We start from the raw sequence: 26,177 nt of genomic DNA, 5'->3' as shown, positions 1-26,177 counted from the left end.
GTACTATAAATTACATAAAAGCTTGAAACTTTGTATAAAATGTAGCAAACATTTTATCCTATAACAATCTGGCTGTGCAACTAATGAGTAATTTAACGACCGGCGCAGTAGCTAGCTGCTCACTGAAGTGGGTGCTTGTGTACAGCGTAAATACCTGGTGTTTTTATTTATTTTTTTCACTTGGCAACATACTGCGACCACTCAAAGTAAAACTGAGTTGGAAAGCGAGACGCCGTTATAGATGGTGTATTTCGCCATCTTCCTTCGACTTAATGAAATATTTTACTTTTAAAAGGGGTGAAAGGTTTTCGATTTTTATATCGACCGATGGTGACAGGTGGATGTTATTGTTGAAAGCTGACATGATTTGATAATTGAATTTGAAATCTTTTTAATCAAAGTCTAAGATGGAACGTTACTCAAGAATTAGTAATCAGCCTAGCCTTTTAAGAATTAGTATGGATGTTTAATATAGAATGCTGATCTCAAAAAAAATAAAGCTTTGGTTTGTCATTTTTTGAAATAATTGCTATGAAATTTCAAATTTATGAACGGAATAATATTATCCTTACCAACAATTTACAAAATTAAAATTTTAGTCTCAGAGTATCCTTTCAAATACATTTGAGAAGTTTGAGATTTGCAAACTTTTATCTTCCATTATAGTGAGACAGTGATGCTGCTATACACCGTTTAGCATGCTTTCTTGCTTCCACGACTATCAAACGCCTGCTTATTGTCGTGATAAACCCCCTAAAGTCCTGTTATAACTATCTTCCTATCAGCTAGGACAATTTCCCAATAAATTACAATATTTTCATTAGTTAGTTTATCATACTTTGCCAGTCATACACTCGACTTGCTAATAATAGCTGGAACATTTTACCATAAATAAGTGTTGATAAAAGCGGTAGATAATTCTATTATCATACAGTATACGGAAATGGCTGTTCGTTGGTAGATTATGGATCTAATCCCCAATTAATTTGTTGTGACGTGTTCAATCAAACTCTCGATGGGAGCTTTGGCGGAAATCGTTTTTCAGCATTTATAATGTACATGCAGGTGTTGATATTAATCTCCATCCATGGTGAAAAAGTTTTGGTATTGATGAGTCATCTTTAATAACACTTTTGCTTTTTAGAAAGAGATCAGTCAGAATTGCTAATGATATCTCTATACTACCCATGAGGCTCACATTTTCCTCTAAAACAAAAAATAAGATAAGTTTCTGATTAAATATATTGGTGGATATTGAAAGAAAATATGAGTCTATAAAATATGAATCCTCAGTATCTCGATTACGACTCGCACTTGACCATTTTTTTTATTGTACATCATACACCCGAGGTTTGAAATGTAATTATATATTTTTAAAAGCTCTAAAAATAGCCTTTATGATGTTTTATTATTAGTCATGTCTCGAGTCCCTAAAATTAAGCTATGCCTATTACAACAGCAGCTGCGACCGAATACATACGGCTATACCTCAAGTGCATTCACTGTAAACAATTTAGTTCGCGAAGTGTAAACACGAATATGTCTTAGTACACATCCACAACTAAGTACAGTCAGAAACAAAGTTCGTCACCAGGTTGTACCGTGGTAGCTAGCCAGCAACAAATACTAAAAGTTATTATTGTACTTAAATTTGAGGTGAAGTAATTGCTGATTCGCTCTTGACCAATTTTTCAATCTATTTTTAATCTTCATCATCATCCACAGCCTTTGTCCTCAAACTGCTGGGCATAGGCCTCCTCTTTTTCGTGCCAATTTCTACGGTCCTGTGCCAGCCTCATCCAGACTCGACCCGAGGCCTAGGCCTTTACTATATCTTCGACCCATCTTGCACCCTTTTTTAATAATTCTACTAAAATCACTTCCTCATTATCCTTATCTTGTACAAAAACTCCTACGACAAATGAAATACTAGAAGTACTCAATTTGAGTCTTCGACTGTACGAAGTAGAATCAATTTGCGTCTGACGTCACAAGACGGGATCACATTGATCGCTAGTATACAAAGACGTTATCTCAGTGCCTATGCACCGCGATAACCTATTTCCTTTTATTTCCATTGAGTGTTCTTTTAGCCTTTGATGTCCCGCTAAAGATAAAAGAGTTGATTTTTTTCTGTGTATTTACCTACAGTTTTATTGATGGAAGTTGTCGTTTTTAAGATTTTAGTTGCAGTTGCAGTTTGTCTGATATATTGACCAAAAGAAAATTATTGAGTATGTTTTTGTGTTGTGCTTCTATGTTACTGATTCCATAATTTGGCTCCGCTTGTAAATGATTAAAAAAATAAGAAGACTTAATCTGCCTACCCCCTACCCCTTCCTAGTTGGGATCTTTATTTCTTTTTCTGATTGCCGGAATTGGATTCATTTTTTTTTCAATCAAAGTCATGTCTAAGAATTTTATTTTAAATGACAAAATATTCATGTCATCATCACATCCTAGCATTTTACTTGAAAATTGAACATCGCCTAAACATTCATCCAAGCTTCAATGTTTTACGAAAGAGCACGACCGCTAATTGTTCCCCACCAACTATAGACTGAAAATATAAGTCCAAGTATTTGTACTATCTACAACTAGTAGAACATCCCGACCCGACCTAAAATTCCTGAATACTCTTCGAAGCAAACTTCCTGGTATTTATTTGGGCCAAGGTTTATAGTCCTTGCTATTCAAGGCAAGGCTTCGCTCAATAACGATCTGACCTAAGTTATTGGGTGAAGGAAGTATGCGAAGACTTAGAAAATTATCAAAACTATTTTGATAGGTGAGGGTTTATGAGAATATTTTGAGCCTGGTCTTACTTCAATAGTTCATTTCATTGGCCTAGCCTTTTCCCAACTATGTTGGGGTCGGCTACCAGCTAAGTACCAGTGTTTTACAAGGAGCGACTGCCTATCTGACCTCCTTAACCCAGTTACCTGGGCAACACGATATCCCTTGGTTAGACTGGCTGTCAGACTTTTTCAAGCTTCTGACAACCTGTAACGACTGTCAAAGATGTAGGAATAACAGCCGGGACCCACAATTTAACGTGCCTTCCGAAACACGGAGGAACTCGTTATGACAAAGATGGTCACCCATCTACGGACAAACCGCGTCAAGCATAGCTTAACTCTTACTTCAATAGTTATATAGATAAATTACGCGTCAAGTTTTTTTTCTGCTATTGTCTCCTAAACTACTTAGCGGACCCAACTTGAAAGAAAGGATAGGTGAAACATTATCCATGCCTTTGACTTAATTGTTATAATCGTTTCATGAGAAGCGGTCAAGCCATTTGAGAGGACTACAGACAATGTGATGCGAGAATTTCTCATATTAGATTAGATGACTTAAAAGTACTGCTAAACACCCACCATAGCTTCTTTGAACTTTGAATGATTGAGGAGCACTGAGTACGATTCCATTGAATTACTTCAGAAAAAAATAAAATGGAAGATCCATTCTGACTAGTCTTACAAGTTTTCTACCTGAATTAAAATTATTGCTTTTAATCCATAAAATAGATACGTATGTAAAAATTATAAGTTTATCGGCTAATTTCAAATTCGTAACGAAACGCATATCAACAGAGCTTACCAATAACCTGACAAAGTTAAGTCCAAGCTTAAAAATGTACCAAAATCGTATTATAGTGTACGTACATTTATCATTTGATGGGCTTCAATCGGCGCTGATGCGAGGGAAGTAATCTTTCCGCTTGATCTCACTTACTGATAACATTGTAGGAATGTCGTTGACTGTTGATATCCCAAACGGCTTAAAAATTTGTTTTATGTAACATGTCAAAATCTTTCCTACGTTGATAGATCTTTGTGATATTAGGCTTTTAGGTAATATTCATGTAAATAATGAGAATTTTTCAAAGATATTTGTACTTTCTTGATAATAGGGATGATGACATTTTTTTTTGCAGGGTCCGTCTTGTAGTTTTTTGTATAATAATGGATAAGTATTTTTTAATTAGTCCCGCAAACATAAATTGACCAAATTACAGTGAATGGAACTTACGCGTGACGTCACGATTGAGTATAAATTTTACCATATCGTTACATCACAAGCCGCTCTCCTAAACTTTAAAGCAGTTAATTGTTGGCAATTCTAGTTTTACTGAAAAAGGAAAAAATACGTGTCTCATACTTTTCATTGCAATTATCTAACTGAGGGCCTAATGAGATTTTTTCTTTTTATACCCAGTCATCATCCCTATTCTAACATACCTTTGACAATCGGTGAAGGGTCGTAAGCGTCGTAAACGTCTTAAGGATACGTGAGACTTATTGCAATCTGAAACCGCCAACCCGCTGTGAGCATCCGCGGTGATCAATGCTCAAACCTATCGTTTATTTGTAGAGGCCTGTGTCCAAACATTTATAGGCTGTTAATATTATTATTCTGAAATATTTAAAAGTTAATTTCGCCAAGTCTGCAATTATTTGCGGGATTCTTACTCTTTATATCGCTCTTTACACAGAAGCAAAACTAATAAAATTGTTAAAATAAAAAATACCAATTATCAACACTTTCGATGTAAACACATTGTGGACTCTTCTTAAAAGATTAAAAAAAGAGCGAGGAACTTAAAGATTCGAACTCATTTGCTCCAAAGAAGTCTTTATATACACGTTATAAAAAAGTACAACCCAACACCTTTGAGTATTAAATATCTATAGAGTAACTACTAATCGTTTCTACTCTATGATCTTTTATAGCATCGCTTACGAGAACATAAACACAAAAAATATCAAAGAGATATTTATGCGATCTTGTGTTACGAGAGTAATAAAATATAACACGTCGTAAAATAATTGGGCATTGTAATAAAAAATATGTCGGTCAAGTGAAACTCGTTTAGATGGATAAGGAAGAGTGATTCATGTATCTGAATTGTGATCGTAGACTAAAGGCAGAATGACCGTCTTGCAGCTGTCGCATTCGATTTATTATTAAACTAGCTGTTGCCTGCGACTTTGTCCGCGTGGTAAGAAGATATAAGTTATGATTTTAGCCCTGTTTTTTTTTACATATACATTTGCCATTGTATCTTTACTCCTATTAGTCGCAGCGTGATAGTTTAGCCTTTAGTTTAGTTTAGCCTAAAACCTTCCTCAATGAATGGTCTATTCAACACAAAAATAATTTTCAATTTGAACCAGTAGTTCTTGAGATTAGCGCGTACAAACAAACAGACAAACTAACTCTTCAGCTTTATATATTAGTATGGATTAGAAAAAACAAGTTATAATCATGTTTCTTGCTATGGGTTCAAGGTACTCATGACTACGAATAAAGCGAGCAAAAGCGAGGGATGATTGTTGTTTCATTGCGGAGATCTTCGTAAAGCTTCAACTCGTACCTACGTACCTATGTAGTACATCGTACTATGTATTTAACTTTGAAAAACGAAATGCTAGACAACAACAGTGAGGATAGAGATATGGTCAAAGTGTCGCGGGTTTTGATTCACGAATGCTCTTTATAAATCTCGGTGATTTCTAAAATTGCCCACGACCCAAGGATCAAATTCCTCAGAATGGTATTCTGTACCTTCTATCATAATGTTTCACAACAAACACCTCAACAAGAACTACATGAATAAGCATAAAGAACTACTATTTAATACATTTCTTATCACAACGATACATCGTTCTCCAAAACCTCATACTAATGACTGAATTTAAAACAAAAAACTATTCAACTTTTCCCTTGAAGCAAATATAATGCAGCTATTTACCTTACTGTTAAAGTAAACGACAAAGTTTTAACAAAATGGTACCAATTAAAAGTTTAGAGACCACGTTACATGGTTAGTAACTTAAATCGCTTGGCTGGTGTAACGAGTTACAGATCAAATATTAAAGATTGGTTTAAAATGTTACGGCATTGTAACTGATGACGTAAATATCGACATGTAAGCTTTCGAGACGCGGATTCATAAATTATTTATAACAGAATTTTCCGGATTGTTTTGGACCCAGCCAGAGCCCTTAAACATGAGTTATCGGTACGGTAACGGTTCGTGATATACAGCCAGGTGACAGATGGACGGACGGAATGCCTTAGTAAGAATTCTGATTTTACACTTAGGAACGGATCCCAAAAACGAATTTTGCTTTTGTTAGTATATTATAACGATGGTAACGTCATTCATTTCACCTCTATCGGTCTGTAGAGTACGAAGATTCGTAAAAACTTAATATAAATGGATTCAATGGGTTGCCAAGAAAGTGCCAACGATAAAAGTTGTAATCGAAATACCCAATCGATTAAAATTGGAAGTGACTTTGAATAAAAAGCAGAAAACTGAATAAACTACTGAAAATAAAGCAAGTAATGGAATATTGTAGATTTATACTCACTTTAAAAAGTTTTATGAGAAAAACGTGTCTCGGGCATAAAATCACAAAAAATATAAATATTTAAGTTAATAGAAACAACTAAGAACAATTCTGGTAATTTAAATTACGTAACAAAGTTATTTAAACCTTATTTCAGTGTACTATCAAAAAACTCTTTAACAAAACTAATACATACATCTGAATGCATTAATAGTAAAGCGACGACACCTACTCACGTCCGGTAAAGAATCTATTAGTAAATCTATAAAATAAACATATCTTTCAACGGAGAATGTGATTTCGTGAACAGCACTTACAATTTAAAACATCGTAGAATGTTTTATTGAACAGTGAGCGCAGTTTATTGAGTGCGATCTTTGTAATACTTTCTTTATGGACAATTGTTACTAGGCGATTTTTTTTGATATATTAATAAATTATAAATAAATGCGGACAACATCACATACATTGTTCTGAACCCAAAGTAAGTTGCTGAAGCACTTGTGTTATGGAATTCAGATACAACGAAGGTACCACAAACACCCAGACCCGAGACAATGTAGAAATGTTAATTTTTACATTGACCCGACCGGGGATCGAACCCGGGACCTCAGAGCTAGCGACACCTTGAAACCGGTGCGTACGCCACTCGACCACGGAGGTCGTCTGATAAGTTAGCTTAGTAAAGGTGTGCATGCAGGTGTGTCGCATTTTGAAGTTTTGATTTACTAACTATGAATATTGACTCTATCAGGTTCTGAATTAAGCATATTTATATCGGCATGTAATGTAACAGGTCTATAAATTGTAATGGAGAAGGTTGTTTAATCATTATTATTTAGGCCGTTAATAAGGTTAGCCAAAAATTTCGTCTACCAATTTTAATCAATTTCATTTGTTAGTCAAATATCAGTACGGTTCACATTAGCAGCTGTCAGTATATTCTTGCATTGAAAAATCAACCTTCTTTTTAGATGACGCCCAATTGATTTTCAATCTTAAGCTAATAGACGACTCGTTGGTTCAGCTTCAAACTAAAAAACGAACGATTTTCAACCTTAAGCGGATAGACGTATTGCCCGGCGCTTGACCTTAAAAAAAATCTATTCAATATCACATTAATACTATTCAAAAGACATACAAAAAGTAGTCGAGCATCACTGTAAACATTAACTGTCAATATAGAAGTAATAAAGTGAAAGGACCCCGGAAATGGCGAACATTCGATACAAATGGACCATAAAGTCTGACGACTCGTACGGCCCGTACGACCAACAGTACACATAAAACGAGCTCATGAGATTATCTATACCCATCGTTATTTGTTAAGCCTGAAAAATTGTATTTGAAAGCGACGGAAATTCCTACTTGTATGCTGGGAAAAGCCTAGCTAAGGAAAATTCGGAAATATTAATATAGAAACTCTCACTTTTTGTCTTTGCACTGCTGGTTTATGTGGCATAATTATATTTCACATTTTCTAATTTTACGATTTTTCTAAGGCCGATTTTTAAATTCTAGCAAAAACAGTCCAAGTGGAGATTTGATGGTCTTGACAACTTTTAATTATAAAATCTGACACTTTTCAGTCAAACGAAACGTAAATACGCTTATTGCATTCGTTTTGCAGAGGGACAGAAAGGCTTCTAAAATCTTTAAATAACTTTTACTTTTGTTCTTCACCATGATACTTTGTAACAACAAAAATATAACACCAACTTCAAATAGCAATTTCATGTTAAATGAAAAAACAACGAAATCGGTTCATCCAGTCCGAAGCTACGATGTCACAAACAAAAAAAAACTGACTTATGAAGAACTTTCTACTTTTTATATCAGTTGAAAAATACCTACACGTATACACTAGCACGAACACAATAAAAACAGTCCTCGAAAAACAAAACACACAACACATACACGGTTTGTTAATTTAAAAATATTGTAGCAAAACTTTAAAATAAACAGAGGGTTTTCGCAAGCACTCTTACTATAAAATATTTGTGAAATTAAACAGAATCGCAATAATGGCGAGCTGGTAATAATTCTGCAAGTACGCTTTTCATGCTACATTCATTAACCAGATGTAGCAAATGGTCAGAATGCTGTGACGTCATAGCTGGAGTGAACGGAATAATAGTGTGAGAGACCATCAGTGTTGAAGATGTAATCTGGAAAATATTCGTGACTCCGTATACCATGTGAGGGACAAAGTTATTATGACGCGGGAGTGAGGTAACTAAAAATGTAGAATGTAGCTTTGATTAAATCCATTTTTTAAGAATTCTGTATTTCGACAAACTAACAAATCTTAAATATTTTCTAAGGAGTATAATTATTATGTCGCGGGATTTCACAACTTTGTCACATACACAAAGACACCCAGACTCTGAGAAAATATTCGTGGATCACACAAACGTTTGTCCTACAGGGGGATCTAACCCGCGGCACGTCGCGCACTGTGTGTTTATTTTGGTGACCTGAACTTTTCGACTGCAACTTAGAAGTCAACATAACTTACTCAACGTGACTCAAGGAAGCATTGCACCTATGCAAATGGTCTAATTATATCGAACTTAGCACTCTCAATTCAATTTTAGCTCTGTTTGCCTTCACGTTATAAACTTCTTGTATCTATAGAAGCGTGACAACTTTCTACATGGAGCATCGCAGCGTTAAGCGGTAACTACCACTCTGTTCTGTTCTGGCATCCTAGTACATAACAGTTCAAACAAAAAGGCCAAACATAAAAAATAAACACCATCGTACATTCAGCCAGTATGATCCAAAGTTAACAAATAACAAATGATTAGAAACAGATTTTATAAAAGAAGACCAATTTCAGATGTCCGCAATTCGTCTAATCTTTGAAGAAGTATTCTTGAATGTAATTGAAGGAGATTGTGAGCACAGCACCCGTTATTCGTGTTAAGTAGCCACTCCACTGTGTTTCTAATCTCCTGGTACTGACCCAGTTCTAGTTTCTCTTTTTGTTTTAATTTTATTGTAAATCTTGTGGGAATGTTGATAGTATTATAGTTTATTTAATGTTGTAATTGCTGGATCGGTGGTTGAGTTAACTTTTTCTTGTTTTGTTTAGCTATATATGTGTCATCGTGTAGTTTTCAACCGAATCCGAAAAGGAGGTTCTTAATTCGTTTGTTTCTTATGCTTGTTGTCTAAGAACTTCGGACTGGATTAACCGATTTTGTTGATCCTTTTTTATATCGTGAAATATCTGTAATTTGTGTATTTAAAAAATATATCAAGTTTAGCTCAATAGTTTTTATTCGAAGTTGGTTTTCTTTATTGTTGTTAAATTTCGTAAAAATAAACTGAAGTAAGTACTGGAAACAAACTTGAACACATCTTCAAGACATCTCAATCAACCAAGTGACGTCAGAAATTTCTTAGAAAGCAGTAGATCAAATATTAGTTACATCTTGTATCTTAATCTACACCGCAGAACTCACCAAACACCATAACCCAAATGTTCTCACAACCTTCAAAACTGTCATTTTAGTATCATTGAGTTTAACTTTTGAAGTAACCCTGAACATTAAGTTTATGACAACAGCATCCGCATCCAAGACCTATTTTACTCAAAGAGAAATTAATCTTAAGACATTCTTGTCCCATCGTTCGCCTAGAACAACGTTATTTGTAAGATCTTCTTAGAAATTTGCATATTTCAAGGAAATTCACATATTTCAAGAGTTTCATATTTTGTACCAATTTATTTTTGAGGTGTTGATTTCTGATAGTTGATTTGTTGTAAGCTATTATAAAACTCAGTTTAAAAAAAGTAATCATTTAACCTACTTACAATAGTAATCAGTTAATATTTAACGCTGTATTATAAGTCTACTTAAAAAGTTTTGGGTGGTGAAAATTTTTAACCTCTTGCTTGTTATCTTGTTACACAAAAATACATCAATATTTACCTACTCTAAGTACGTAAACAAATGTGCTATAGATGCAAACCGCTCCGTTATTAGCTTCGATAAATCACTCTCGTCAATCAATTCTCGCGAAGTTATCAATCTATCAATCATGACTCACATGTGCTCTGCTTACAAATGTATTTGCTGAATAACTGAGGTAATGGGAACGGGACTAATTAATGTGGCTTCGGTTTCTATGACTAGTGCTGTATCTTTTAAAAGGTATTACAGATTTTGAAGAGCTCATAAGTGAATTTCACGTTCGGGAATTGATGAAGTGATTAGTTCATCTATGGAAATATAGTTACTTTTGAAGAGCTGAATATTTTTCCCGCTGCTCCGACGTAAAAAAGAATGTTTTAAGTTTGACTTCATCTGTTTATGTCCAGCGTAACTCCCGAACAAAACGAAAAACGTACCTAAGACATCTGAATGTTAATAGATATGAGTGGGATCTGAAATGAAAGTGCAATAGAATAGGATATCAATGACCTTATCAAGTGAGTTCTTAGCTTCGTTTGACAATAATGTTGGTAGTATTGAAATGCAATATGGAAATCCGATAGTCAGGTTAGAGTATCAATTACTACTTATCAGTTTTTGCAATAGGTACGATGACTGGGTATAAAAAGAAAAAATCTCATTAGTCCCTCAGTTAGATAATTGAAAAGTATGAGAAACGTATTTTTTTCCTTTTTCAGAAAAACTAGAATTGACAAAGATTAACTGCTTTAAAGTTTTAGAGGGGGCTTGTGACGTAACGATAGAGTAAAATTTATACTCAATCGTGACGTCACGCGTAAGTTTCATTCAATGTAATTTATGTTTGCGGGACAAATAAAAAAATACGTATCCGTTATTATACGAAAAACTACAAGATGGACACTGCAAAAAAAAATTGACATCATCCCTATTCCGTTAAATGTGATTTGTAAGTTAAAATCCTTAATTTAAAACGGTTTTTTCAGAAGTCTAAATACAATGCTTTATTTTAAGACTTGAGTTTAAATGGACTTGGCAGAGGCCACTATCAATTAATGTTCTTTTTCTTAAGTGTGTTTCGTTCAGGTAGGTTAAATTAATTGCTCAAGTTTTTTGTGGGCAAAGAAAGTGTACCGGAACAATGTTCTTCTGCTTAAAAAAAGTTATTAGTGATAAATGCTTTCATTTAGTACCTATAACGAAACGCAGCGGTGGCCTTGCAGTTATATGTATGGATTTTTATGCAGGAGATGCAGGTTCAATCCCAACTTATGCAAAGTATAACATTTGTAATTTTTTTTACCTTATTATTCTAAGATACGGACTAGCGGTGAAGGAACCATTCCAAAAATTGGAATCTAAAATTGCCAAACTGCACGGTCTAGCGTGGTGACCAAAGCTCAGATCTTCCCAATATGACTAGGCCTGTGCCTAGCAACACGAAATAAAAGGTTGCGTTTACATTCTAGTATATGAACCTCATCAACATTAATACAAAACAAGAAGTAGTGGGCACTAGAACAAAAAGCATAAAAAAACGAATGACAGCGGAATACACCGACAAAATAAAAATAAAGAGAAAAGAGATCCCGATGACCAGTCCATAACGATTCTATTGGAATGTTTCTGTCAATAGAGATCGGGTAAGATTTATTTTGTAGTGATCAATCATTGTCGGATTCGTCTCTCACAATAATAAAAATAATTTGACCTTGACCACTTATATCGCAAATAGTCCAGACAGTTGTACCGGATTTTATCTTTCTGATATATCTGAAAATATTATTTTGCTTTCAGAAAGATATAGTACTAAGGTGTACCTAAGCATTTTTGGAAAAGGACACTGCTTTATAAGTATAGATTTTTTAGTAAAAATACGTAAAGCTAAAATCTTTTAAGAAAGAAACTGCTTCAAACATTTGGCAATTCATATCTATTATTTATTACTAGCTAACAATAATACAGCAAACTTTGCTAAGCCATATTATTAAAAGAGGGCATAAAAAATAGTTTTTGTCCGCTTCTCAGACCTACCAAATATGCACACAAAATTTCATAGCAATCGGTCCGGTCATTTCAGAGGAGTTCAATTTATTATGAACAAAGTGACACGAAAATTTAATAAAATAGATTTTTCACCTAAAAGACAAGACTTGGACTGACTAAAAAACCTGCCTACCTAATAGTAACTAAGTATCTTTCAATTTCCAAAGCGATATTACGGAGTTTTCAAACGATTCAATATTCTCCCGTAGGGGCAGATATATCGGATGATATCCAATTTGTATTGCTTCGAACTTTCTGTGACAAAATGTTTCATATCACTGTTCTAAAATTCGCTTCGAAACTGAAGAATTGACTATTGTAGTAGGTTGTTGAAGGTGCATAAATTAAGGAAATGAACGGGTAAACCAAATCTTTGATAGCATCAATAATAATAATCCGATGAACATTACAAACGTTTGTTCCTCTTTCACGCAATAACCACTGAACAGATTTAGACAAAACTTGGTACTCAGATAGTTTAAAACCAAAATTAACACATTGGACAAATTTTATCCCGATTTTAAGTCGACGTGGGATCATTAATTGCTATTTGTAGCGGACTCGCCCGTGGGCATTAGCTAGTTAAAATATAACAGCATGAAGTCTTTACAAACCGCCTCGAAGGTAAAAATGGGGGAGAAAAAGGAAATCAAATAAGATAGAAGGCTAAGAAATAATCTATTAGCTAAAGCAAGGTTCATTTAATATTACAAACTGACAGAACGGTTAACAAGGCCGTTTTAAGGCCACGCGAGATTCTGATGGTCGACTTTAGTCTCTAGCTGCCGCTAAACAAATTTGCAGATAGCAGGTATTTATTTTTTCCAAGTTTTTATACACTCACTTTTCTTGTTTGTTTGTTTGTCGTTCGGATTGGATTATTGCAACTCAGTTTTGAGGCACTTCCTGATAAGCTAGCAGGCTCAACTTTTAGGATAGCTTCAAACCATGACAATGTAATAAACAAATATAAAAACTGCTGTAACTATTCTGATTAAATTTGAATGAAATGACATTTAAAAACGTATTTTTTATATTCAATATTCATTATTACTTCTTAAATATGAGAAAAATTCCAGCCTAAATACGTCCCACTGTTGGGCACAAGCCTCTTCCCATGTCTTATGGACTAGAGTAGTCCATGTCAGTTACATGTTAATAAAGCTTTTAAGTTAATTAATACCACATTATACAGCAATGTTGCTTAGACGATCCATTCATCTCATAAATATTTAATAAATGTCTCATCCATCAAACGCATTTGCTGCGGGCATTTTAGCTAAAGATAACTATTTTTTTTTCGAACCCTTTCAAAGATATTTGATAAGTAAGTGGCCATTAAATGAAGAAAAGTTTGACATCATTGCTCTTTAGATTGTTTAAATGGTTATGTAAGTATTTTTTCTTCTTGGTTATGAAGTCAAAAGTTACGATTTTTTAAAATCGAATTAATTATAATTATTTTACCGTGCACGCACCTTCCCCTGTTTTTGTAACATATTGGATTACTGCTATGTTCCTATTAGGCATAGCTTAATTTTATCCTATAACCTTACTCAGTAAATAGGCTACATTACAATGAAAAAAATTAAATGGTCCAGTAGTATCTGAGATTATCGCATTCAAACAAGCAAACTCTTCAGCTTTATGATCTTAAGTATACATTACCTAGTATCATTGCTCTTATCTTGAACAAACATTTTCCTTTGGAAAATTAAAAAAGGATAAAAGAATCATGGATCTATTTAATTCTACGGACATCACAACGAAATACACACGCTCGCTCATTAACAAACAATAAAGCACCAAAATTACATCACACATTACCAAATCATACCAGATATTACCTCATAACTTATTTATTTCATTACTTAAAACGAAGACTGCAATAAAATAAATAAAAAGACAATGGTATCATAACACTGGCGGTTTGGCAACAACCATAAATATCACGTGATATGGACATGAAACGTGTCCTGCAGATAAAGCGGTGAATTTACATCGTGACCTTTTGTAAAAACATATGAAGACTAATTATTGTACATGAGTGTCTACCTGTCTAATGTAGACAGAAGTCATCTATAGAAATAGACAGATTACCTGTCGTAAAAGTAGACGTAGTTTTTACGACTTTTGAAGTTCTTTGCTACACAAATTAGATACTGACTGTATTTATATACTCTTTATTAAAAAAAAACGACTTCCGATGTAAGAAATTTAATCTTTGAGTCACGAGGGGTTTCACAAACATCCAAATTACATGCATAAAGACACCCAGATTCGGAACAAGCATACGTGGATCACACAAACGCTTGTCCTACTCGGGGATCAAACCCTCGACACGTGCGTTTGATGTGGTGATCTCAACCACAAAGCACAAATGTTAGACTTTTTTTAATGAGAAATACTTTGAAATTGCCGTACCACATGAATTGATTGTGGTTTTACCTTTGAATTCAATATTTCAATTACAAATGAGTCAGACTATATACGCCTTACTGCGGGGCATTGATCTTTTCTAGGATAAGGAATTTTTTAACATTTCTCACCTCAAGTTTATTTATTGTTTGCAAGTAATGACTAAAAATAAGTATGAAAGTACATTTACGTTAAACTTTAAAAAAAGTCACAATTTGAAAAAGTCTCAAGACCATCACACTGAATTGCCCAAAGAATATAGCTTACAAATAGAAATCGTGAAATACTAAAAACCCATGGTTACTTCGCGTTGTAAAGTTCTTTTTATTTTAGGAATGTATAAAGTTTCACAATTGCAAAGACTTAAGTTCAAGATTTTTATGAAAAAAGGGTGACAAGTAACAACCCTACCTGTCGAACATTGACATTGACAAACGACCTTGACCGTAGGCATTGTGAACAAAATAGGGTTGTCACAAAAGGTTATTTCTTTATTATAAAAAATTTACTCCGTAAAGGCTGAAAATGTGAAAGCTTTTTTTGATATAGAAGCAAGTACTCTAGCAAGTCCCTTTCAGAAATTGATAAAAAAGGTTTTTTTCTATCACGTTAATGTAATAAATGCGATAGTATGGGAGTGTGTATGTGTGTTGCCTCTTCGAAGTTAGCTGACACCTTGGTTTAACACATATTCTACTTTATGAAAGGAGGGTTATTTTTTCGCGGCTTTAAACGACATCCATGCGGACAAACCCGCATGCATTAGCTAGTCTTATAAAATATTTACTTTTTAACAAGTCTATGATAACAGCAATTAGTGTTTTAATTAAAACTCTTTCAAGTCGTTAATTGACTTTGTTTAAAAAAAACATTTGGTATTTTAATTTTTGAGGTTCGGTCATTAGAATTTCAAATTTAGTACTTTGGTAGTTAAGATACATTATTCATTTTGGTCTTACCGAATTAATAGATTAAGGCAAAAAAACATTGTCTAAAATTTTCAAGACAATCTCCCGACTCTCTTGGTACTATTACTAAATATAGTTTAGACCTTTGTTTCAGAGGTACGATATGGCAGGTATATGTGGTTTTATAATTATCCTACATTAACAACGATTAATTAAATGAATCTCATGATACTGGATAGGATATATTGTAACTGGACTTCTGACTACCAGTCGATCAGCAATAGCTACACAGACACAGAACAAATGTGCTCATAGCACAAAAAAATGTTATTTTCATCATTATCAAATAATGCAACGGTTTACGGACTGGTTCGATTCAAGACCCCGCTGCGTCATTTCATGAATAAGCACTTTGGTTGGGTCCGACACAAGTCAAGCAATCCTAATATATACGCGTGATTGAACCGTTGCATCATTTAATAACTTACTAATATTGTTTCTTTTTTACCCTTTAGGTACAGAAACCCAAAAATAAACCAAACAAGCGGAAAATATACTGCTGCACTACAAGATATTAATTACACTTTCAAAATTTCTCAATTTTAGATCAACAACCCCATCACAAAATTATTCACCACACAAAAGACGTCCCCACTTCACGAAAACAAAAGGACGTCGTACATCAACAAACAAATGACGAACCAACTATCCAATCACAATAGGCTTCATTAACCAAAGTTATCAATCCTCTTTGGTAGATACTCATCGTAATGAAAGTATAAGTATTGATGAATAAATCCCGAGCATTCTCTCTTGAGAGTGAACCGGCGGTAATAATACAAGGTGCTGTGGAAATACGTGGTCATATTTTGAATGCTGGCTCTACACATTGACATGAGAATTTTCTAGAATAAAATGACGTTAATGACCTGAAAAATTAGTGAGTAAACTTAATAATTGTGCCGTCCTCGTACAATAAGCAATGATTAATGTAATTATATGGCGCCATTGTTCATGAAAGCAATGTTATGTCGCAAATAATTTTAGCCTATTACCCTTTACCGTCAACCTCGTATCCTGAGTTACACGATAGCCCTTTAAAAGACTGATTATCAGATTGTATCCCCTGATTACCTGTAACGGCTGTCAAAGATACATGGATAACAGCCGGGACCTACAATTTAAAGTGCAATGTTATTCAGTTTCAATTTATTTTTATACTAGCTGTTGCCCGCGACTTCGTTCCCGTGGGTAGAAGAAGATATAAGTTATGATTTATACCCGTCCTGTTTTTTTCCACATTTTCTATTGTATCTTCGCTCCTATTAGTCGCAGCGTGATGGTTTATAGCCTAAAGCCTTCCTCGATTAATGGTTTATTCAAGACAAAAATAATTTTTCAATTTGGACCAGTAGATCCTGAGATTAGCGCGTTCAAACAAACAAACAAACTCTTCAGTTGCATATTTTTCTTCAATATACGTCAATTATAAAATCAGAATGTTCTTTTGTAGCAAATATGATCATACATTCTAACCGCACGCTGTAGATCATCATCTGCAGGGACCTATAAATAGCGTGCTTATTTATGCACCTAATTTGAATATAGCCGTGAAAGTTTGAAGCACGCTGAAACTTTGTACCGATATTGTTACCGTTTAATCTTGATACGTATATCAAGTGTCAAGGGCTTTATAAAGTAAGTAGATTCAATGGTATATAGATTAATAGTAAGACTAGTAGTAAGTACATAATAAGAATTTTTATTTGCGTGTAATATACAGGTATAGAGAGTAGGTACATAATCTTGAAAATCAAAAAAAGTACAGGCCGGGCTCTCGTATACTCTTGAAGTAAAAGTAAAGAAAGATACCGACAGCTTTTTATTTAAGGAACTGTTAATTTTTTACACAAAAATGGATGACCAATTTTATTAGGATTAATCTTCTTCTTCTTCTTCTCGCCAATCATCCCAGGACCGGGATGGTTGGCGCTCTTTGCGGGAGGCCTACGTTCAGCAGTGGACGGCGATAGGCTGAGATGATGATGAATCTTCTAATATATAAAATTCCCGTGTCACGATGTTAGTTACCGTACTCCTCCGAAACGGTTCGACCGATTTTTATGAAATGTTGTATACATATTGGGTAGGTCTGAGAATAGAACAACATCTATTTTTCATATATTTTTTTATTTTTTGGACTAAATTTTTGTTTTTATTTCTTTATAATGTGGCATTATGAAATACATAAAACTAGAAAAAAAAATATTCGGCAAAACAATGTTTGCTGGGTCAGCTACTTTAATATAAATATGTTTTTAATTATCTTGAGCCCAAAACTTTCAGTATATTTTTCAACCAAATTGTACCCACAGTATCTCCATCTTCTTTAGTGACACAATATTTTTAAATTCATTTAAGTGAAAGTAAATTGAAAAGTACTTACTGGAAATAAAATAGAATTTGTTTGAATTGAAAAGCATTTACTAGTACTTGTTTCAAAATGTATACATACAAGTCATATGTATATTTCATACATTTAGACAATGAAATTGATCCAATGCATTTAAATTCACCAATCTTTTATAGAACACAATTCTTGAGATTCAAACAAAGCCTTACTTTGAATTTTATATATATATTGAAGTACTTTATCTAAAAGTATTTTAAATTGTAGATAGAGTCTGTTGCGAAGTAACAAATGACTGCAGTTGGTACTCTCAGGGCTTATAGTACCCCTGGGATCTGTTTTGAATAGGTTTTAAGTTGATTATATTTGTAGCAATAACATTCGTAATTATTAAGCTTCATCAAAAGACTGAGAAGAAAAGAAAAATAAAATTTTGAGAAAAACAAATGACGATAATCTTTTTGAGACGATGACTCTAAGCGCACCAAAGAGAGTAATAGTGTTAATTATCTTTTAAAATATCTTTTAAAGAAATATGATTGAAGTTGTGGAATCGCACTGCACTACGTATAGCAGCATTTCCTTTCCAGAATTGACCTTTTATAGTAGAAGGCTATCGCGCTTAAAATTGTGCTTTTGGTCGCAGGGTGTTTCACAATCATTTCAGCCTCATGCACAAAGACACGCAGACTTAGAATAAACCAAAGCACACAAATACTTGTCTTACGTGGGAATCGAACTTGATACAGGTTGAGCTCAGTGGGCTCGCGTGGTGACCTCAAGCACTCGGCTATTACGGGTAAATAGACATTACTTTAAACTACAGTACACAGTTCATTTGCGTACCAATGTCTGGCTTCTACAACAGGTACAGTCAATTCAGAACATAGAACGTCAAATGATCCTCTTCATGTTAGCCTTTTATCAGTTATGTTGGGGTTGGCTTCCAGTCTAGGATGCAGCTATTACCTGTGATTTACAAGGGGCGACTGCCTATCTGACCTCCTCAACCTAGTTACCTAGATAAAACAATAACCCCTAGTCAGACTGGATTTTCTAGCTTCGAACAGTCGCAGACGGTCACCCATCCACGGACAAACCGTAAGAAGTGTAGCTTAACTCGTGTTTGGTTAAATTGTGCAGTTGTACATAGTTTAACCACAAGTTTTCATTACGTAGTGTGCATCTATACTAATATTATAAAGAGGAAAGATTTGATTGTTTGTTACAAACGAACGTTTGTTACAAACGCGTGTTATGAAATTACGAAAATTGAACTTTAAACTAAATTTAGATGAACCAACGAAATTAATATTAATGTCAATCAAAATGATATTTGACATTAAACATGGAAGGTAACGAGAAAACCACATCGAACTAATAATGAACCAGTTTGTTTATATGTGATTTTACTTGATAAGTCCGGTACAGGTAGGTACCTGTACGCTAATATTACTAAAATAAAAGTAAAATTTGCCAAAACGCAAGGCAAAAAACGTAGGTCATCCGGAAGCAAGTCAAGTCTGAATGAGGTTGACATAGAACCATTAAAAACAGCACAAAATTGTGAAAGTAGAAACAGAATTAAAGTTACTGTACTATGACGCTTTGTGCAAAAGGATAGTCTACACTTAGAATACACAAATATAAAAATCTAAATATAAACAAATCAGTTGTGTGACAAGTTTATGACCGTTAAAAACTTAAAACTGTTGCTTTCCCCTGATCTTTGTTTAATAAGGTTTTTTTTGGTATATACCTATAATAACATAAATATATCATCTGCGAAAGTTCCAACGTCACGGCGAACGGTCGGACAGATGGGAAGTTTCAGTAATAGGGTTGCGTTTTGACCCTTAAACGACCCTTAATTAAAAGCCTTAATAGCTCATGAATCAATTGTTACCCAAAAGTCCTTCATTTTATGTTTATTGTTTGTGCTTCTAATACATGACGTATACGATAGATTTTATGTCTGAGGCATTCTCAACGAGTCAAATATAAGGTGATGCATACATAGATAACAAGAAGTAAGAAATATTAGGTAGGTTTCAAACAGTTGAGACTATTTTTCCATGACATTGGTTTCTCTTAGCTTCTGCGTCTCGTATGGGTTCTTAAGGCAATATATTTCTTTAATCTAAGTTTTTTTGGTAAAAGTACTCTACCACCCTAACGCGTGCAGTTTAAACGCTATCTTGCTTCTTCTCATACATACTCCACCATACAACACTGTCACTTATTTTGCAGCGTTTTATTGGCAATTACCTAATTCGTGTAACAATTTTGTGAAAGAGTGACAGCAGACTACGCTGTGGCGTTTGTTGCGCCGTTTTTTCTTCACAGCGAGATTGCGATAAGAAGGCAGTGAAGGGACGGTTTGCTGTTTAAATAATACGTTTTTTTGACTTTCAAATATTGCTAGTTATTGCTTGTTTGCTGTTGTAGTCCAACTGGACTAACTAAATGGAAAGATTCTACCTTTAAGGGCTCACAATACTTTAATTCTTCAAGTATGTTTGTTGAGGTTACGAAGAAAGACAAAGCGTTACTTGTGCTAGTGGCTTCTCGCTTTCGCAACGACAAAAGTTTAACTTTAGGAGTTCGTGGTACAGGCACTGATCAGGCTGGTACGTTACTTAATATCATTTAAAATTGTAAGCCTCCTACAAGGGAAAATGATAGGAAAATCTTGTTATTGGGAAATTTATGAAAACAGGAGCAGTGAAACATTAGCTGTAAATTTTATTACTGTGACGAAGCGAAAAAGGCTGTTGTTGTCTTCGAAGTCACGTATTTTTATTGGTTTACGTGTCTAGTATTATTATTTATCTGAAAAATCGATGAATAGAGGAGGTGTAGTGTAACCAGGGACCGGCCGGATACTCATTGAAAGGGTTTTTGAAGGGGTTTTTTTAAGCGCTTCAAGAAAAAACCCTATGACATATGTTACACCTTCGAACGGATTACTGTAACCCTGTTCCGAACAGGTTACCCTTTACTACCCTGTAACACTGTAACAGGGTAACCCACTCCAACCTAAGACAATGCAATATGCACTCTTTATCATAGACATTAGTTTGAAAATAGTATAACCACGAGCGCACGTGACATCTTACCGCCTAGCGGCGCCATTGTTGCATTTACCGAGCGACTTGTAAACATGGAATAAAAATCATTGTGGATATGATCTTACAGTTTAATTTTGCTTGTCGCACTTTTCAAACGTTGTGATATATATTTTTCGTGTCTATACTTGTAGACCAGGGTCGATAATTTTTAAAACCAAAAAAAAAAATAGTACGATGAAACCCATTAGAAAAGGAGGAATATTATAAAAAGGAGGAATATTATAAAAATGAAAGGAAAAATAATTTACGGGTGATCTGAGGTCGGGAAGGGGGTGGGAGTGACGTTTGAAGAGTAAAAAACGGTTTTTATCGATTTCCGGCAAAACTAAAATTCGTATCGAAAAAAGTCAAATGGCAAAGTTCTAAAAGAAAAAGATCTAAAACTTTTGTGTTTACATTTTTTTCACATAACCTCAAAATTTATGTGAAAAATCTAAAAAACCAAGATTGTGGTTTTTTATTTTTATCTTTTACAAAAATTTATTTTTGTAACGAAATTTGGTGAAAACTTACTTTTTTGTGTCCCAAATACGCTGTAATTTATTTGATTAAAAATATTTATTTTTTCACCTTATTTTGAATTAATATAAAATAGCACTCTAATTTTCAATCGAAAATTCACCCGTCAAATCTTCTCAGAAAATGCAAAAAATGAAAAAAAACTTGTATTCGATTTTTTTTTAAATTATTATAAATAATTTCATCTAAAAAATTTGATCTCATTTTGTGTTCAATAGACCAATAATCGAGGAAGGTTTTAGGCTAGGCATATAAAATTACGCTGCAACTAATAGGAGCGAAGATTTAATGGAAAATGTGGCAAATACGGGGAAAAATATTAATCTTCGAGGGCTTTCGTTCAAAAATTCCTAACTTATATCTTCTAACGACGCGGACGAAGTCGCGGGCAACAGCTAGTTACCTATATGACGTTTCGCGCGTAGGTAGTTTGTCCGAGAGGCGCGACGCGTCGGCGATAGAAGAAAATCAGCTGTAGTCTTAGTAAAGCAATGAGGGGCCGCTAGGGTGCAAGTATGCAGCTCAAGTTTAGTGGGTAATTCAGGGTAACACGAATAAAAGCCTTTCGTGAAGGTAACCACTTCAAAGGGTTAAGTTATTGAAGGGGTTAACCCCTTCACGTGGTTACCATAATGAAGGTGTTAACCATTTCGCTGGGTTTCGAGGATGTAACTCGAACAAAAGGTAACACTGCGATATGAGTTACCGCGTGTACGGGTTACCCTGTCAAACGGCTTAACTCTAAAGTGGGGTTGTCCGGTCCCTGAGTGTAACTATGGACTTTAAATAAAGAGCCGTAGAGATTATTATAATAATCAATAAAGAAAAGGCCTCAGGCCTAGTGGGATTTATATAATGGTTACCGTCAATAGAAAAAACTTGAATGTTTGGAGATGACAGGTTAGTCACGTGACTTATCGAGACGAAACGTCATTTCCATACATTTGTGTTTTATTTATCTTAATATATCTTTGTTTGGATACTAGTAGACTATTTGCGGCATTATTTTTATAAACTCATGTGACTTCCAGTAGGGTAAAAGAGCATCTATCTGTCAACCAATTATAAATACTTAACTGAATGATTTTAAAACAGTGAGGTAATGTAAAAAAAGCCGCCCAAGTGCGAGTCGGACTCACACTGACACTGAGGGTCACACGATACTTTCAGTTCCGTACAAATATAATGAAGTATTTTTATGAATGGACTTCGCACGAAAAAAAATTCGTAATTAAACCTATTACGGTACAAACTATTACATAATTTATTATACACTTTTATATTTTTTATACACCGTGCAAAAGCAGCTTTTATGCAAAAGCAGCCCAGTTCATGTATCGAATGACTAGAACACGTCCATGATAAAAAAATAGGTATTCATGAGATATGAAAAAAATGTAAATGCAATTTTTATTCAATATTATGATGCAGTTCGTAGTTTTTTAGGAACACAGCTCTGTTGCGAGTGCGGCCCGAGCCTTTCTCTTGTTTAATTTTCTTCGTACTTATTATCTTAGTTGATGATAAAAAAATAATAATCGCGCCTAGGGGTATTTTACGTCGGATACATGAACTGGGCTGCTTTTGTAAGACGACTAAAAAATCACCGTGTATTTATATACTTTTCATTTGTTCTTAAAGCGGCAATAGTTAAAACATATTCAGTGAAAATGTCAACTACCTACTATCTATCACAGTTCACAAGACAGAAGAATTTAGAAATAGGATTTCGTTTTGTAACCCTTTAGTACAGACTCCTAATTAATTTGAATGGGTTATTGTTAAATGATTTTTTTTTTCAATTTATGTTACGTATTTTGTATTTATAATAATTTTAATATCGTTTTAAAATTGAAGGCAAAGTATAGTAGTAGTTAAAGAACATATTAAAAAAAAGAATAATGTTTGTTATGTTAGTTCATTATTCTCACAATCAGCTCTGTCGGGTATAACCTTTATAATTTAACTGAGTACATGTTTTGTAAAAGCATTGTCATGTGTGGGTTTCAAAAATGTAATGTAATTTTGATACAAGTACCGTGTTGTTAATAGTAAAGGTTTAGATAAGTCTGTCCAAGATAATACATATGTGTGATAATGTAGGCTTTAATAAAAATTAATTACCATTTTATAAATTGTAAAATATATTACGCATAAAGTACTTAGTATTCTTCTTCATTGACCTACTCTTTATTGAAACCTTTAGCTTAACCCAATTTTCAAAGAACAAAGGTAAATTTAAAAATATCCAACCAATTTCGATCAACGAAAGATATATTTCACGGTTAACCATTCCGAAATAAAGGTATATAATATATACATACATGTATGCACATAAACAATATCACAAATACCAGAAAGTACCGTTGTCGATGCACAAATAACTGAATATTTCTTCAGTAATTCACTGTGCAATGAAAACAAATCGATTTTTAAAAACATTCTTATAATCTTAGCAATCGTTACATTGAACGTAAATAGGCCAAGTTCAATAAATATGTACCAAGTTCTATTTTTGAATTGCGATTTGAATCAGATGCTCATTTTTTTATTTTGATATACTTAGATCTTTTTTATGCTGTGATTAATTGATTTTTAAAAAAATGTTTGTTTTATTTAAGTTGACAGTAACAAGATTTGCAGTGTTTTAAAAGAAATAAGAAATTCTTCGTTCGAATTATTATTACAATTGCTAAGCGTTCCGCAATTTTTTTTTTACCTAAAGCAAAGCAAGCTTCTAAACAAGAAGGTTGTGCATTAATCCAACCTATTGAGTTAAAGGCACTTAACAAAAAAATATAATATATAACTTATAATAATACTATCCATCATTTTTAATAATTAAATAAATTAAAAATCTTTATCAAATTTCCCCACTTACCTAAATACACGTCAAATTCGATGGATTAAAATTTTCCGGACCGTCGAATCCGCGTCGTCTGCATCATAAATCATCGGAAGCCAACAAACTTTCCGCACATCGACCAAAATAACATTACAAGTACCAAACTTCTAAAAATACTATCATTAAGATCAAAGACTTTCATCAACGATATTACTTAATTAATTATCGAATAAAAGTTTCAAACTTCACTCACAACACTCACTCACCGCACTAAATTAAAAATAAACCGATTTGAAGTTCTTTATTTTTAATATTCAAGAATAGAATACGAATTAAAAAAACATTCGAAGTTCAATTCGAAAAAAAGTAACGAAGACTCGCTGCGTTCAAAGTTGGAAGTATTCTGACGCGTGGAGGCGGCCACGCGGGCGAGTCTCACAGAATAGACTGGAGTTACTAACTCTCATACAGTACGAAACGGGAGTAATGCGCATGGTTCGGGACATCCATAATCCGAAGACGAATGTAAGGCTTTTACATTCAATGCATCCTCTATTGTGCCTGTAATGCAAGCCGGCTGATTAGCTGTCGTTGCCAACTTCACGAAAAAAAAGTTGCTTTTTTTCCTTTGCTTGTAAATTGGAACGTCATTCTGGATTTAAAAGATAAATATTTAGATGTTAAGGCGTTGATTGAAATCATAGCAACAACTATTAAAAACGGTCTTGAAACTTTTATTACTGCACTAACGTATATTAGCGTGATGAATCACAACGTTCGTTTGAATGTAATTTAACTGTCATAATAAAGTATTGCATTTTATGTAATTGTTTGTTTTTGCTTTTTAAATTATCTGTTAGGGTTTTAAACTGGCTGTTATTGAAAAGATAAAAGGTAGTTCCGTGTTTTTTTTAATACTTAGGTATACATTTATTTTCGTCTTTGTATTACTTAATATTATGCAAATTTTACTCTATCTTCTATTTTCACCTAAGTACCTCTCATAGCTTTAAATATTTGTATTGTTTTTGAATGAATACTTTTACCTATTTTTTTTTTGTGTTGGATATTTTTCAATTATGCTTTACCTAATTTCTAACGGACAAGCAAATATCCACAACACATTCGTTTCAGAGCCTTTTTCAACGTTTGAACGAGCTTTAAATATTCCGTCTCTTTAAACTCTCTATGAATTATTTCGTTGGCGGTGCCGCGTACGATCCCCCACACTCAAAGTTTCATAAACATTACGAACTTCATCAAGTCGTGTCTCTATATAATGATTTTAAAGTCACCCTTTGTTAGGCAATTTGAATAAAGTGCGCAATTTATTATATCTACGCCTTTAAGGATGGGAATGATGATGCGTTGTAATTTTGTCTTTAGAATTAATTAAATTGCGTTGTTTTTTAAGTTTGGATACAACGTCAGATCTGACAGGTTCCGTATTTTCGCATCGAGCGTCATCGGCCTAGCCTTTTCCAAACAATGTTGGAGTCGGTCCAGGTCTAGATAGATGCAGTTGGTACCAGTGATTTACAAAGAGCGCCTTCCCATCAGACCTCCTCAACTCAGTCTTAGACTTACCTACGCAACACGATACCCCTTAGTTAGA

The 26,177-nt window shown here is 33.9% G+C and overlaps 1 protein-coding gene across 1 annotated transcript in view; it reads right to left on the bottom strand.

The window, feature by feature from the left end:
• Nucleotides 1-25,422, bottom strand: part of LOC113491684 (neuropeptide CCHamide-2 receptor-like) — a 90,916-nt gene extending 65,494 nt beyond the window's left edge. Inside the window, exon 1 of the mRNA XM_026868782.1 lies at nucleotides 24,599-25,422. The gene's annotated coding sequence lies outside the window, so the exon portion shown is untranslated. The remainder of the gene's footprint in view (nucleotides 1-24,598) is intronic.
• Nucleotides 25,423-26,177: the final 755 nt, after the last annotated feature.

Source organism: Trichoplusia ni, chromosome 1, assembly GCF_003590095.1.
Source record: "Trichoplusia ni isolate ovarian cell line Hi5 chromosome 1, tn1, whole genome shotgun sequence".
Classification (NCBI taxonomy): domain Eukaryota; kingdom Metazoa; phylum Arthropoda; class Insecta; order Lepidoptera; family Noctuidae; genus Trichoplusia; species Trichoplusia ni.
The sequence above is the reverse complement of the archived record's forward strand: the minus strand, read 5'-3'. Positions and strand labels throughout refer to the sequence as shown.